Below are 15,115 nucleotides of genomic sequence, written 5' to 3'. Positions count from 1 at the left end.
AGTAAAAGGTTCTCATATGGTTATTTTTCTAATTGCATTTTGTGGGCTGAAAAATGTTGAAAGAAAGACTCAGAGACATGTTTGCTTTATTTAAATATATATATATATATATATGTCTCTGAGTCTTTCTTTTAAAAAATTTCAGCCCACAAAATGCAATACAAAAACTATATTGAAAGACTCACATTTTTTTATTAAAACTCTAATAAAATTTTTTATTATCAAACATTGCATTGTGTGAATTACTTAAATGTACATTAGATTCAAATATTGGTGAGTTTTGGAGAAAGATGATAGATCAGCTTGATATATATTGATATGCTCACCCCTTGGGCTAGCCGATAGGCTCACTTTTTATATTTTGGTGTTGTGACTCGTTGACAAAGCCAGTATGTCTACCTAATGCCAGGACCTGCAAGGTCAACCGCACGCTGCACATGCCAGAAGGCTGGGCATGGCATGGGGTTGCTTGCCTGCGAGGGGCTGGATGCAGGGCCTCACAGCAGGCAAACCTCACAACCAACCCCACACCGTGCATGTCCTTTGGCTTTAGTTAGCTTTACGTATGGTAATAAAATATTACTTTCCATTTAAAAAACCCTAGAAATTCACTGAAAAAAACCATAGGTTATAGTCATGTCATAGTTACAAAGTGTAAATATATCTTATTTTACATTGAAAAAAAGCCTTAGAAATTCATTGATAAAAACAAATATGAAAGTAACAATATAGTTAGGTGAAAATTGTTATGACCATGTAGTGTTTCAAACTAAAAAAAGACACAGACATTTGCCAGTTATAGTTATTGCTAGTAATTATAACTTGTGTCTGAAAGGAACTATAACTCGTGCCCTTGCCATGAACTGCTAATTACCCCACGTATTACATCACTCATGACATGATCTGTGACATCACTGGTAACCTCACTGCAACAATGAAAAGATATAATTGATGACAAGACTATGCATGGTGAGGGCGCGAGTTATAGTTACTTTAGGCTATGAGTTATAGAACTGGAGATAACTAACTACCCCTGGCAATTTCAATCTTTTTTTAGTTTAAACGTTAAGTTCTCATTGAAATTTTCACCTAACTTTACCTTTGCTGTAACCTTCGTTTTTTTCAGTGAATATAGATTCAGATAGATAGATAGTCACACCACTGAGGTAGCTATCATTAATGGCCCAATGCACTAGCCTTTTACATGCACATGTACATTGTTGATTCTAGGAATTTCTGAACTTTGCAAATTATAAATAATATTTAAAATAGTTTCATTTTGAAAGTGTCTACAAGTAAATAATAATACATTGGTAATATCCTTGTTTGTTCATTTACTTTCCTTCCCCAAAGATATTTTATTAGTTGATACATTTTTAAAGTTTAAAAGATGGAATCCTTATTAAATTTGCATAAACTTTCCTCTTCCTGAAAATAAAAAATGAGTGCCAGTTTTGATGGGCAATAGCAAGTATGTAGAAAATAAATGTAGTATTATATGGAGCTCTTCAATAGCATCACTTATCAAGGAACAGGTGCCAGTTAATGTCTGTTACAATCCCTTCTAAGGGCAAATGGACTATAAATGGTCTGAAAAAAAATGGAATTGCATCGCAAGGCAGATTTAATTAAAAGTATCAAAGGGAGAATGGCCTTCAAAAGAAATGTAACAATGTCTGTGATCTTACACTTCATTGAAAATCACTAATGGTCTCAGCTAAAAGGGGTTGTGAAACAGAGGACCAGGGTCAAGCATAAAAAGCTTACTGCAATAATAGATGCTACGCAGAAGGTTTATATTATTGGGTTATTCATCAATCTGGGATGCCCTACAGTATCTTAACTCCGAATCTCAAGATCCATATTACTTTTAAGTCGATCCATCAAAATCAGTTGTGATTCCCAGTGCATAAAAAGGCTTTGCCATTAGTATTGCAATTTAGGATTATGGCAGGCTGACTGGTTTGTGAGTTAAAAGTGTGGGTTCTTCCTTTGCGGACACACCTGCTGCAGTTATGTGGAAGTTTAATGTACAGTCCCCGGCTGGCATCCACCGCACAAGCAAGTTTGTTTAATGTGCCTGCTTAAGGTTTCCATAATATTCTACACTACAGGACTCAATTTCAGGTCAATTATAAGTGTCCAGTGTTCCCACACTTGATTTTCAAGTAGTGGAATGCTGTACCCAATTTTATCAGCCAGAAATTCTAGCTGGTAAAATTGCTCTGGGAATGGACTGCAAAAACAGGTTTACCAACTCCCTGCTCCCCAACTGATACCATTCCAAGGAAATGGAAGTATGTAATGCTCCATCCTGCCAGGCCACATTCTCTCCTTCCATCAGCCATTCTCCTGATCCTCTCTCTCTACCCCTTGCCCTCCATCCCTGCCCGGCCCTCTTCACACATTTACCACATGCTTGTAGCAGGCAGTAAATGTGCGTGCTTATGCCTAAGGAATTAGGAAGTCTGTTCAGAATGGTGCCTGATAAAACTGGGTCTGCGCAGTTATTCCTCATTCAATGGGCATTCATTCATAAAATTCAGCTTTAGGTCAGGTGCAGAAATACGACCGGAATCATAAAACCTGGCCACTAAATCTGCTCCACTCTTAAGTTTAAAGAAAATGTTATTATATGTTAGATGCAAAAACAGCATTAATTAAAGAGCAAGAACATTAGAAAAACTGGTTGATAATTACATAATATTCATAAAAGAAACAGAAAGTAGAGAGGGGGAAAAAAGAGAGAGGGAAAGGGGGAGTTAAGGTAAAAAAGAGTAAGAAACTTAGCAATCAAATACAATAACAGTTAACTAAGCAATCCTCTAATAGGAATTTGTATTATGAATACAGAAAATAAAATAGAACAGCAAATCAAACAAAGAAATATGCATATCAAGGTGGTTTGGAAATTTCTTCAATACGTGGAGAATGTAAAGGGAGGGATTAAGCGGAGAGATCCAAAAAATTAGTAATCGGTAACCATAAAAGATCCCTTTTAATAGCAAGAGTAATAGGATAAACATAAACTCTGTCTAATCTGTGATTATAACAAATGCCATACCACCAAGCTTGGAAGGAGACATTTGAGGCATCTTTCCAGGATTTAGTGATCTGTTGGAATGCAACAGCTATAAGCAAGTCAACAATGGTTGTATTAGTAGTAGAATGAGACCATATGTCAGAGAGACTACCTAGAAATATGTATGACAAGGTAAAGGGAAAATGTGTAGAGAAAATCTTATTAATCTGATGCCAAACTTTGAACCAGAATGTATGAATGAGAGGGCAAGTGAATAACATATGCTTGAGGTCTGCATCAGCGGTTGAACAGGACCAACACGTGGAAGGAATAGAGGAGTCTATTGCATGTAGTTTAGCAGGAGTAATCAAAAGTCTATTGTAAATAAAAATAATGTCTGAGTAGTATTGGCCGCTCTAGAAGATTTCCTTATTTTAGACCAAATTTTGTGCCAAGTCAAGATGGAAAAAGAGTCATTTAAGTCCGATTCCCAGTCAAGTTCAGTCTTAGATTCATCTCTAGTGATAGAAAACTCTCGTATTGTTTTGTAAATTTGAGAAGCAGATGAAGAGGAATGTAAAAAAAGAGAGAAAATCTTCCCGCTCTTAATGGGACCTTATTGTCAGTCAGAGCCAGCTAATCTGTTATCTGATTGGCACAATTTGAGGTCTTTTAACACATCAAAAAGGGTGCAAATAACATTATTAACGTTATTCTCAACTTGATGAGCACCAAGGTGTAAATAGTGTACACAAGCACACCAGGTAATATGCTCTTTGTGCCAGGATGTGTTTGCAGTTAGCTTTGTGAAGGGGGCTGAAAGACCCCTTCAAGTAGATTACACAACAATGAACACTTTGTGATCTAACCCAAGATTATAGTGTGGGAACGTTGATGTGGGAGGAGATATTCATAGTAATAATGATGCTGGAAATTCCTAAGGGAGTGGAAAAGAATAAAAATTATGGGCCTCATTTACAATGAGGCTGCGCCAACAGAGCATCAATTTTTGCCACACTTCAGTGACGCTGTGTCCTGCTCCATATTTACCAGCGTGGCATAGCGTGGCCTTGTAAACATGGTTTCCTATAAGGCAGTTTTCTGCATTAAAGGGGCATGCAATGGGTGTTGCTGTGGGCATTCCCAGCAACACCCATGTCTTTTTGACGCTGCCCCAGTTTTAGGAGGAATTATAATTCTGATGCAGTGACAAAAACGTTGGAGGCGTAAGGGAGGCGCTTTGAGGTGAAATAACTTTATTTCTTCTCGTTTTTCATTTTTCTACATATGCTGCATTCTGCAGCACAAATAAAACAAGCAAATAGCCTCTTGAGATTGTTTTTGTGCAGGAAGGTTGGCCTTCCTGGACAAAAACAGACATCGCTGCAATGCAGGCACCCTTGCACCACAGCGCAAAGGTGGCTGCGTTGGCTCATGGTGGCCCATTGTGCGCCAGCGCAGGGGAAAAGGACAGGATTGCGCTGTGTCAGATAGATACCGCGCATTCCTGTCCAATTCTTTTGCCGTAGGGCAGAACAGCAGGAACCCTACGGCAAAATCTTGTAAATAAGGCCCTAAAAAAACAGTGAAATTGCCACATATATCTTGACCACTGATTAAAGACCAAATCTCTTTTGGACAGTGTTTACCACTACCAGGCACACATAGCAATATCAACTAGCAGCAATGAAATGAATGCTAAGGTCTCAAAGCGAGTGATTCTGATTCCTTATAACACAAGGTTTGCAACGCAGTCCAGGTGAGCAAATTCCACCCTTTCCAGTACTAAATGATAGCTCAGGAAAAGAAAATGCAAAATGTACTATTAACAGCTATATCACAAATACTGCGTATGAAAGTAACCGTATTGTCAGGGGAGGAGTTGCAGGAGTGCCATCCCCGCCTAATTTCCTCCACAGGGGAAGAAAAAAATGCAAATGTGCAAATGCACATTTTGGTGTGATTTACTCATTCATATTTTGTACAAGGTAAGAGGAATATCTTGAAATGTATGCAAGCTTCTGAATATCTATTCCCGTCGCAGATTTTTTTATGCGCAGTCTTGAGATTCCTAAAAGCAAAAATCTACTCCAAATGTAGGAGTCAACATTTAACCTTTGGCACACCTGGGGTTTGTGCATCATCTCATATTCTTGGACATACTAAGGTATAATCAATTTCACCTACTTGTAACATGTATTGAAGTAATGGGCACAGTACATACCGATTTTCCCAGATGAATTTGTAAAGACATCTGATTACATACACCAAACACCACTATCCAATAAAACAGAACATACAACCAACAGCACACACAAAATAGCAAATTATCCACAACCACATCTAACAGCTGCCAGGCTGTTAAAGTTTCTGAAATCTGACTGCTCTACGAGCCATACTAACGATTGCCATACGAATCTTTATAACATAACATTAATCCTGGAAAATAATTGACATATGCAATATTTCTATGTACATAATATATTTTACATTCCTCATAAGGAAGTGATAGCATGTACCATGCTGGCTATCAGAAAAACTGAATAAGATTCATACATTTTGGATCACATGAGGATTCTTCATCCAGTGTTTAAATGTTAAACATTCCGACAAACGAATTCTCAAAACTGGGAGTTGGCATAGCGCATGCAAATTTCTGTAACATAATTAAGTGAAATTACAGCAAAATTAAGCAAGATTGTGTGGAATTATGTCCAAAATGGAGCCAAGGATGCATTGTGTGCTAAAGAACAAACAACAGCAGCCAGCAGTCACTCATGCCTGCTAAATTCATTGCTCCTGTGCCCCTGCTCCAGGATCTTTGTGCGGAATTACTCAAAATGATGCGAATGGGCATAATCGTAAAATATTCCAAAATTTTGCATCAAAAGAGTAATGCCAAATTAACTACATGAGTCAAACTGCTCTGTGTAAGTAAATTTCGCCCAGCATTAGTAAATCCACTTTTAATGGGTAGTGAGATTGTCGTCAGACTGCTAACAAACCATATCTAATTGGAAGAGATCCAGTTTGATTAGCCTGTTGTGATGAACCTTTTTCTCTTTCAGTTGTACATGATTACTGGATCTCATTGCTCTGGATTTGGCATTTCTTTGTATGGAGGCTGCTTCTAAAGGGATAACACTGTGTTCCAGTGATGTTGATTGGGTCAGCGGATGAGCATATGCTGTGGGCGAAGTATCTTATAGCACAAATACACTAAGGGAAGCAAGTGCTTGGTAACAGGGACTTCTTGATTTTGGAATATAAATATACTTTGCAGGTTAAGTCAAATATGGTCATTCTAATAATACTACCAATACCAGTACTACTACACCAGCTATCACTGCTATTACTATTAATACTACTGCTGTTGCCAGTACTACTCCCACTGCTTCTACTACTATTACTACTACTACTATTGCTACTAGTATTACTACTGCTGCTACTGCTATCACTACTACTGCAGTTAATACTAACAATACCAATAATAATACCAACCATAAATATAAGCTAGCACCCAGGGCAAGGCAAGTATCTTTCCACTTTTACAATTTTGCGCCCCTATTATCATTGTATGGCCCTAAAAAAGCCCATAAGAATTTTTTACCTGGAGCAACTGCCCCTGCAACCCCACCACGCTACACTACTGACAATAATACAAAAAAAAACATCAACAATGTAGACAACACTATTATTATCATTGTTGTTATCATTACTGTTAGTAAATATATAAGTAGTAGTACAATTAGTATTAATATACGTAACATTAAAGGCAATAAGAATTATAGTTAAATCTAGGAGAATGCTGACAGTATGCTGTTTTTATTGTCTTTATAATCATCATGATCATCATTAGTATCATCATCATAATGGCAAAAGTGTGACTAACTACTGTTGTAACTATTATTATATGTGATGTGTGAATAACTACTGTTCTTTCACGACTATTATTATTATTTGTATCATTATTTTTTTATACATATAATGATTTCTAAGGTTTAATTTTAGGATATCTAGTCTGAATGCAACGCCTTGGATCACTGTACTTGATTGTCCTCAGGGATGTGCCTGACATTTATAGTCATTAAGTGAGATGAAACACGTTGAAGGTTACACAGGTTGCAATTATATGAGGGAGGCTTTAATGAAGTAAGGATGTTTTAGCTTTACCCATGTTTAGTGATTAGTCTAGGTCCAATAGTGTATCAAGGCAATCAATAGTCATTCGGGGAAATTAATAGTGTGACTCATGTGTGTCCATTGTAAAATACATGACAGAGATAGAGTGTTCCATGTGTTGGTGCCCTTGCTAGTTGATGCATGCCACACTATGTAGGTGAGGGTTGCATGTCCTGTGTGACATACCACCTACCCTCTCATGCTTATAGGTAAAACAGGAGAATACACATGTGAAGTAGACAATCATCAGGACCCACCAGTTTGGGTTAATTGATGCAACAGGAATTGGTCCACTATGGGGGTTAGCTAAACAGAGAGCCACCTCTTAGGCAACTAACCCAACATTAGCTATGCCATACTGTGATCACAGCACCAGTGATATCCCTTGATAATACAGCTCCTTGCTGGGTATGGGTGGGTAGCTCTAGTATATTGTCACAGGGATTCTGCTCATACACAGAACTGTGCATAGAGACTTGGAACCTTAGTGAATTAGGGTGTGCCAAAACTCACCTTAGTAGCCAAAATCCCCAACCAGACTTGCAATCAGTGTCTCATTGGTTCTTCCATACCCCCAATGATTAGACAACCCAGAACATGAAACTTAGAACAGCTCAGGAAACGTGGAACACATGAACACTCTTTCGTTATACTCTCATACCAGTCCAAAACGGGGAGTAAATGAAGACACGTGCAAGTTTGAAATATTTAGTTCTAATGCCGTGTTCTCAGGCGTAGTATCTTAGCTAATACAAGCAGACATATTATAAGCAACAAGGTTATCAGCATAGTTACTATTCCATAAAATACAAAGGGAGAAAGCATGTTAAAAGGCTAAATGGAAAAGGGCTAGATTGCACCTAAATCTTACCCTCCCTTGCCTATAAGAAAGCGCTGAATTCTAGCGCATTTTACTGTAACCTTACCTCTGAGGCGGAAGCCGGAGGAATTTCTCGCTGTATTTTAAAATTGTGCTTTTGTGTTGAGACATATTTTAAAACTTTGTTTCCTGCCCTGAGCTCTCTGCTGGGCTGCTTGCCACACAGGTTCCCACTTTCAGCGGACTTAGCGCTGCTTCGTGGAGTTTGTTGGTGACAGCCGCCATCGCCAGTCGCGAGGCCACGCCCACCTGACAGGCCACGCCCACCCCTCCTCTCCTCAAATGTGTTTTCCACGCAAGCGCAGCGGGAGCGCCGTTTGCGCGCCGAAGGCGCGCCTAAGGCAAGCCCGTCTGCGCCCGTCATCGCCAGACCATCGCCTCTCGCCAGTCCCCCTGCTCAATCCGTACCACACAAACTATGGTATGATAGAAAGTCCCTCCTCGCACTGAAACCAGACTCAAGGTGCGATAAACTCGAAGGTTGCCTTGGACAAACAGGTCTGTACTGCAAGCCCTGCAGGTATCTGATACCCTCACCCGGGCTAGCCAGCCACAGTACTACTGCTGATAAGCAACACACCCTTACCATCTTTCAACTTAATGTTAGATCCCTTGTGAAACACCACGCCAATGTGTTCACCCTTATAACAGAGGAACGCCCAGACATTATGTTTATTTGCGAAACCTGGCTTCACGACGACCACAACAGCATCCTAAATCTCTCGTTGCCCGAGGGCTTCTCTATAAAGACCATCAATAGAGATTCCAGGGGGGGGGGGGATAGCTGTTATTTACAGATTGTCATACAACTGCACCTTTGAAAAGGAAGCCATCTGGGGTTGTGAAAGCGCACGTTTCAAAATCTCCACTAGTCCCCAGTTCACCTTATCCGGCCTTTATATCTACCGGCCCCCCGGCCCCACTGCCAGGTTCATTGAGGAACTCCTAGATGTCGCTCACACTCTAGTGATATCCTCTCCCAATTTTACCATCCTGGGAGATCTAAATTTACATTTTGACTCCCTGATCGATCCTACCATTAAGAACCTTCAGGCAGATCTCTCAGCTCTTCAGCTAAACCCACTCATCCAAACCCCCACACACTCTGCCGGGCATTTATTGGACCCGGTTTTCTCCAATCTCGCAGATGCCTCGGCTGTCCCCCCTAAACCCATGGGGTGGACTGACCACTTTCTTATCAAATTCTCCCTGAAGGTCAGAGACTTGATGGTGAAAAACACCACCAGTTCCCGATACAAGAGGCCTTGGCATAAACTGGCACCTAGCGATCTTACTAGTAAACTAGGCAACCTTCATCTCAACCTTGCAGACGGAGATATTAACTCTGCCTACGCGGCCTTTCAAAAATGGATCAATTTAGGACTAGATTCCTTAATCCCAACAAAATGGACTAAAACCCGTAATACTCCATCTAACCCATGGTACAATGAAAATCTTCTAACCATGCGGAAAGACTGTAAAAGAGCTGAACGCCAGTGGAGAAAAGAATATAAGGACACCGACAAAGCTGCCTACTTGCAAAAATTGAGGTCGTACCACAAGGTGGTTCGCACCACCCGTGCCTCCTTTTATGCGGAAACAATCAGTTCAAGTGCGAACCCCTCAAAAACTATCTTTGAACTGGTTCAAAAACTTAAAGATAGTTCTAATCCTGCCCCTGGTATTACCTCCGCACAACAATGCGATGAACTTGCCACCTTCTTTACAGAAAAAGTAAAGAAAATCTATACATCCTTTCCTCAGAACCTTCCGGACACTTCCAAACCACGTGAGTTTTTGCCAGACAGTCCCAGTCTGTCCCTCATCCCCAGCTTAACCCATGATGAACTTGCCAAACTGTGTATTAAAGTTAAATCTGGCTCTCCCACAGACGCCATGAGACCCGCCAAATTCCTAGAATCTCTCGAGTTTTTCCTTCCTTCTCTAACTACCCTACTTAACCTATCATTCTCCTCAGCGGTGGTTCCCACATGTTGGAAACAGGCTTGGGTCTCTCCAATCATAAAAAAACCCACCCTAGACCCATCAAAACCTGAAAATTTTAGACCTATTTCAATACTTCCATGGGCCTCAAAATTGGCAGAAGCCCATGTGAACAAGGTTCTAGCCAACTACATGATGCAACATCAAATCCTAGACCCCTCTCAGAACGGCTTCAGGCCAGGATTCAGCACTGAATCCGCCCTGCTGACCACCATTGAACATCTACGGGACATCCTGGACGCCGGTCAAAGTGCTGCGCTGATTCTGCTCGACCTTAGCGCAGCCTTTGATACGGTCTCCCATTCTATTCTGCTAAAACGTCTCGAAGCCATAGGTATCAAAGATCTTGCCTTAGAGTGGTTCCGATCGTTTCTGACAGATAGATCTTTCCGGGTCTCTGCCCCCCCGTTTATTTCCCAGTCTCATTCCATAGAGCAAGGCGTCCCCCAGGGATCGGCGCTCAGCCCGTCCCTGTTCAATCTTTATGTCCAGCCTCTCGCTGAAATAGCAAAAGAATGGGAATTGACACTGGTGTCGTACGCTGACGACATCCAGCTGGTCATCTCCCTGACTGAGGGCCCCTCGACCTCAGCGACGAGATTTAAGAACGGATTAGAAGCAGTCGCACACTGGATGTCTTACAACTGCCTCCAGTTGAACGCAGGCAAGACAGAGGTGTTGCTCCTAGGCAAAAATCCCAACTACTGGACTGAACACTGGTGGCCGCCCGCACTGGGCTCCATCCCCCCCCCAAAACCGTGGTAAAAAACCTTGGTGTCTGGGTGGACGCATCTCTTAACTTCCAGACCCACACAAAGAAACTAGCTGCCACCTGTGTGGGCCTGTTGAGGAGCCTTCATCCGATTCTTGGTTTCTTTGACCACCATACGCGCCAACTGATAGTCCAGTCTACCATTTTGGCTCGACTGGACTACGCCAATGTCCTTTTTCTTGGCCTTAACAAAGCCGAGATGGCACGGTTACAACGCATACAAAACTCTGCTGCCAGGGCAGTTGTAGGCCTGCCACGTAGGTGTTCTGCAAGAAACACCATCCAGAAACTTCACTGGCTGCGTATGGAAGCCCGAGTTCAGTTTAAAGCCCTTACTACTGTTTTTAAAATTCTCAAGACTGACTGTCCTGGTCTCCTGCGTCCACTCTTAGAGCCTTATATACCTCAGCGAGCTCTACGCTCCGTGGGTCAAAACTTGGTTGTTACCCCACGTATAAGGCTAAGCAGAATGGGCGGTCGCTCTTTCAGAGTCCTAGGGGCAAAGCTCTGGAACTCTCTGCCACCTCATATCCGCTCTATGACCAACCTGCTGGCTTTTCGCAAAGCGATCAAAACTCTTCTATTTTCCCCATCCTAATCTCCTCCAGTTTTCCCTTTCCTCCCTCTCCCTCAGGTTATTGTTATGGTTCAGCGCCGGGACGCCTCTTTGCTGGGGCAGCTGTTCGCGCTTAATAAAACGTTATAAGTAAGAAGAAGTATATTATTTTATATCTATAGAATGTCTCTTGGGATTACAAGGGCGGCCCCATACCTCTGGTCCTAGTAGAAAGGGATTACATCATTCTCTACACCAGCTCTCTGCATGCAAATATTCTCCAAAGTGTGTTCGAGCATGCCTGCGCAGTGCATTATTAAACGCGCCAAAATCAGAGGTGGCCACAGCTGTACACATGTTATGTCTAGAACGTGCGCTGATGAGACTGAACAACAACCACTGTGTTGAAATAACCTTGAAGGCCTCGGCACTTACTGTTCAGACAAAGCTTACCAAGCAAGGCTGCTAATATTGAAAAACATATTCTTCTCGTGTGAAGCAAAACATTATGCTAGACTCTAAACATTTATAATAATGTGTGCCGTGTGCAAAGGCAGCAGAAAGGAAAAATGGCGTTTAATCTTCTAATAAACTCATGCCAACTTAACACAGTGTAAATGCAAGGCTCATCCCCATGACAATATGAGCGTGTCTAATATTGTGTGTGGTTGAGCCTGATTCCACCTGCTTCACAGTTTCACCCAACAAGTTGTCATGTTGGCTAGATATTTTCACTTTGTATAAATTAGGAAAGGAAGAGCTGTTCGTTGTTTAGACCAGGTTATGTTATTTTATCATTGCTTTCTGTAGGATGACTGAAAAGAGATGGACTTGAATTTGTTCTCATTTTTCCATTCCTGCTGTAGACCTCAACAGCTTCTGCTCTGGTTGTTTAGGGTCATGTTGTAAAACCAAGGTTGGAGATGCAGAGTCCAACACTGTGCGCAAGACTGTCAAACAATAGATAATATGATAAAATGCTTAAAAACAAGTAAACTGCCAGTGTTATATGCAATAAAATACTGCATCTTCTTAGGAGACAACGTTGGGAGGAGAGGATGACAGGAGCTAGAAATCAGTGGGAAGTGAAAGAGGACAGGCAGAGTGCCCACCACATTATGTAAAAGTGCTAATCCTTCTCTTTTTCATGTGAATGTGTCCATAATGACTTCTCCTGATCTCCCTCCAGAGAATTTCACAGAGAAGATGAACTGGGGTCTAACGTGTGTACACCTTGTGTATGACCCTTCGTCCAGTGGTGTCTCGGAGTACAGGGTTATCAGACCCCATGCAATAGTCTCTCAAAAGTACCACAACCTCATGCTGCACACACTGCTCACCCAGTGGACTGGTCTAAAATCCAAAATATTCTGAGTTATTGATTGGGTGGCTGATCTGGTAAGGCCCACAGTCTTGTCCAAATAGGTGCTTCGGTCAGGGACTCCAGAACATGTATAGAAATGAAGGGGCCATACTCTGCCATTCCAAGGAAACAGTAACACATTTACAGTGGCTTGATCTTCCACTCGTACTGTTGATTTAACAAATAATGGTAAAACGTGGCTTTAAAAACGTATGTTGCGCATAGACAGCATACAGCCACATTTCAAGGTCTGTCCTCTCTTTCGTATAGAAGCTCACTCACCTGTTGCTAGGGCATCTTCTCACATCTGCGTGATGGAAGCTTTTCTGCTGTGCCTGCCTTCAACAGCCAATGCCTGGGCTCATCCGATGTAAGCTAAAGGAATAGAAGTTTAGAGTTTGTGAGGAGTCTGTGATGCTATAATCCTAAAAGACAGTCAGTTATGGAGAATGCTTGAAAGACAACGAGAATGCTACACACCATTTGTGCCTAGAAAGAAATCAGATTATAATTAGCAGAAGGCACATGCCATGATCTTGGTTAGGTGGAATTTAGTGAGGAAAGCCCAAAGTACATTGTTTGTGTTACCTTGTTTTCCATGGCTAAAGAGAATTGAGAGATCAGCGAGGTAAATATATGGTGCTAACAAACTAATAGTTTGTATTCCTTGATTTATTCAGGAAGCATATATGGGCAGTAATAGATTCAGGTTGCCAGCAAACATATTATTGGAAAGTGGATTATTAGTAGTGCTAAAAATATATGTACCACTGGCAATAAGGGTACTAGCACAGTCTAGGCTCAGAACAGTTCGTAAACAAGTATACCCATGCTCAAACCTTGGTAGCTTGGTTGCGAACAATCATTTTAGAGACAGGAATGTAAAGCAATTAAACACACCAATTCAGTAAATAACTAAGACAAAACACAAACTAAAAATCCAACACCAATTTGTAAGAATAAAAAATATTTGTATCTCTAAATTGACACCTAAACGAAAAAATCCATGGTAGGGAACCGGCGATATGAGTTTGTAATGATTTTGCACTATATAGCACATGGAAACCTATAGTGCCTATTGGGACATCTAGTCACGTTAGACCAAGACAAAGTCAAAGTTTCAGGCTGACAGTGATGGAGCCCTTCACGGCTACCCCTGTGGTAGACCTTGGTCAAAGTTTTTACCTTCTGACCTAGAAACATTTCTGAAGCTTTTTCTCCCAGGGTCCCTCAAAGCTCTCTACTAGTCCGGATTTGATGAGGGTTCACCGGCTTGCCTTGCGATGAGCTCCCAGTCAAACCTATGCAATCATACCTCTGGAGCTTTCCAGCAGGATGTCCTGAGTTCCAGGTCGGCTCGCGGTTGAAGATGGGCGGCTTGGCTCTCGGGGTTGGTCGCGGTCAACTCTTCTACCTTCGGACTTAGAAACATTTACTGCGATTTTTCTTGCGGGGTCCCTTGATGCTCTTCACCAGGCCGGATTCAGTGAGTGTTCACCGGGTGTTTCCTCCAGCACCCGGTCAAACTCTTGAAGATGGACCTTCAGAGCTTTTCAGCGGGAGGAACCAGGAGGGCAGGCCGTATCACGGTTGAGGGTCGCCGACTTGGCTGGCCATGTTGAGTCGGAACACGTATGGAGCTTTTTTCCAATGTTGCTCCAAACTTCTTCAAACTTCTGGAACTTCTTCCTAAAGTTCCTTTGAGGATCCCAAAGTGTCCGAAACTTACTCCAAGGAACTGGAAGCTCCAAGACGGTCCTTAAAAGTTTTTGACTTCAGTTCCCACAATCTACTTAGACACAACCCTTTCAAATACACTGGAAGCACTCCAGGCTGGGGATTCTTGGTGGTGATGGTCCAGATGAGCTCTGTTAACCTGTAGCGTACAGGAAGTCTGCTTGTTTCAGGTTTGATCACAGGGCTGTAGTGACAGATTGTGCAGCAGAAGCAGTCAGTCTGAGTGAAGAGTCTGGTTGGTGCAAATCAAACTTACAGCATGGACCTTTCTTCTTCTGTAGTTTGATGCAGCAGATCGGAGAGGCCCTGCCCCTCTTAAATACTTATTCAGTGTTCTCTGGGGTCAAACAGGATGACACCCCTGCCCAATGAGGTGAAGGGCACCACCCCAGAGCATGACCGTTTGCTCCAAAGTGTCACCCAGAGAGCACTGGTTCTACAAACTTCACCATGGCTGAAGTCTCGGCAGAGAGGCAAGAGCTGGCTAAACCAACATCCAGGATGGCTCATCTCCATACTCTCCCTCACCCTGGCATCTGCACATTCCTTTCTTTTTTTTTTTTTTTTTTAAAAACCTTTATTAAGTCAAACAGATCAAT

At 41.8% G+C, this 15,115-nt stretch overlaps 1 protein-coding gene across 1 annotated transcript in view; it reads right to left on the bottom strand.

Annotated features, from left to right (window-relative positions):
* The window catches only part of TMEM121 (transmembrane protein 121), a 657,309-nt gene that overhangs the window by 348,042 nt on the left and 294,152 nt on the right, over positions 1-15,115 (bottom strand). Inside the window, exon 2 of the mRNA XM_078662004.1 lies at positions 13,062-13,154. The gene's annotated coding sequence lies outside the window, so the exon portion shown is untranslated. The remainder of the gene's footprint in view (positions 1-13,061; positions 13,155-15,115) is intronic.

The sequence above is a fragment of the Lissotriton helveticus genome, chromosome 9 (genome assembly GCF_964261635.1).
Source record: "Lissotriton helveticus chromosome 9, aLisHel1.1, whole genome shotgun sequence".
Lineage (NCBI taxonomy): Eukaryota > Metazoa > Chordata > Amphibia > Caudata > Salamandridae > Lissotriton > Lissotriton helveticus.
This window is presented reverse-complemented; position numbering and strand designations above follow the sequence as displayed.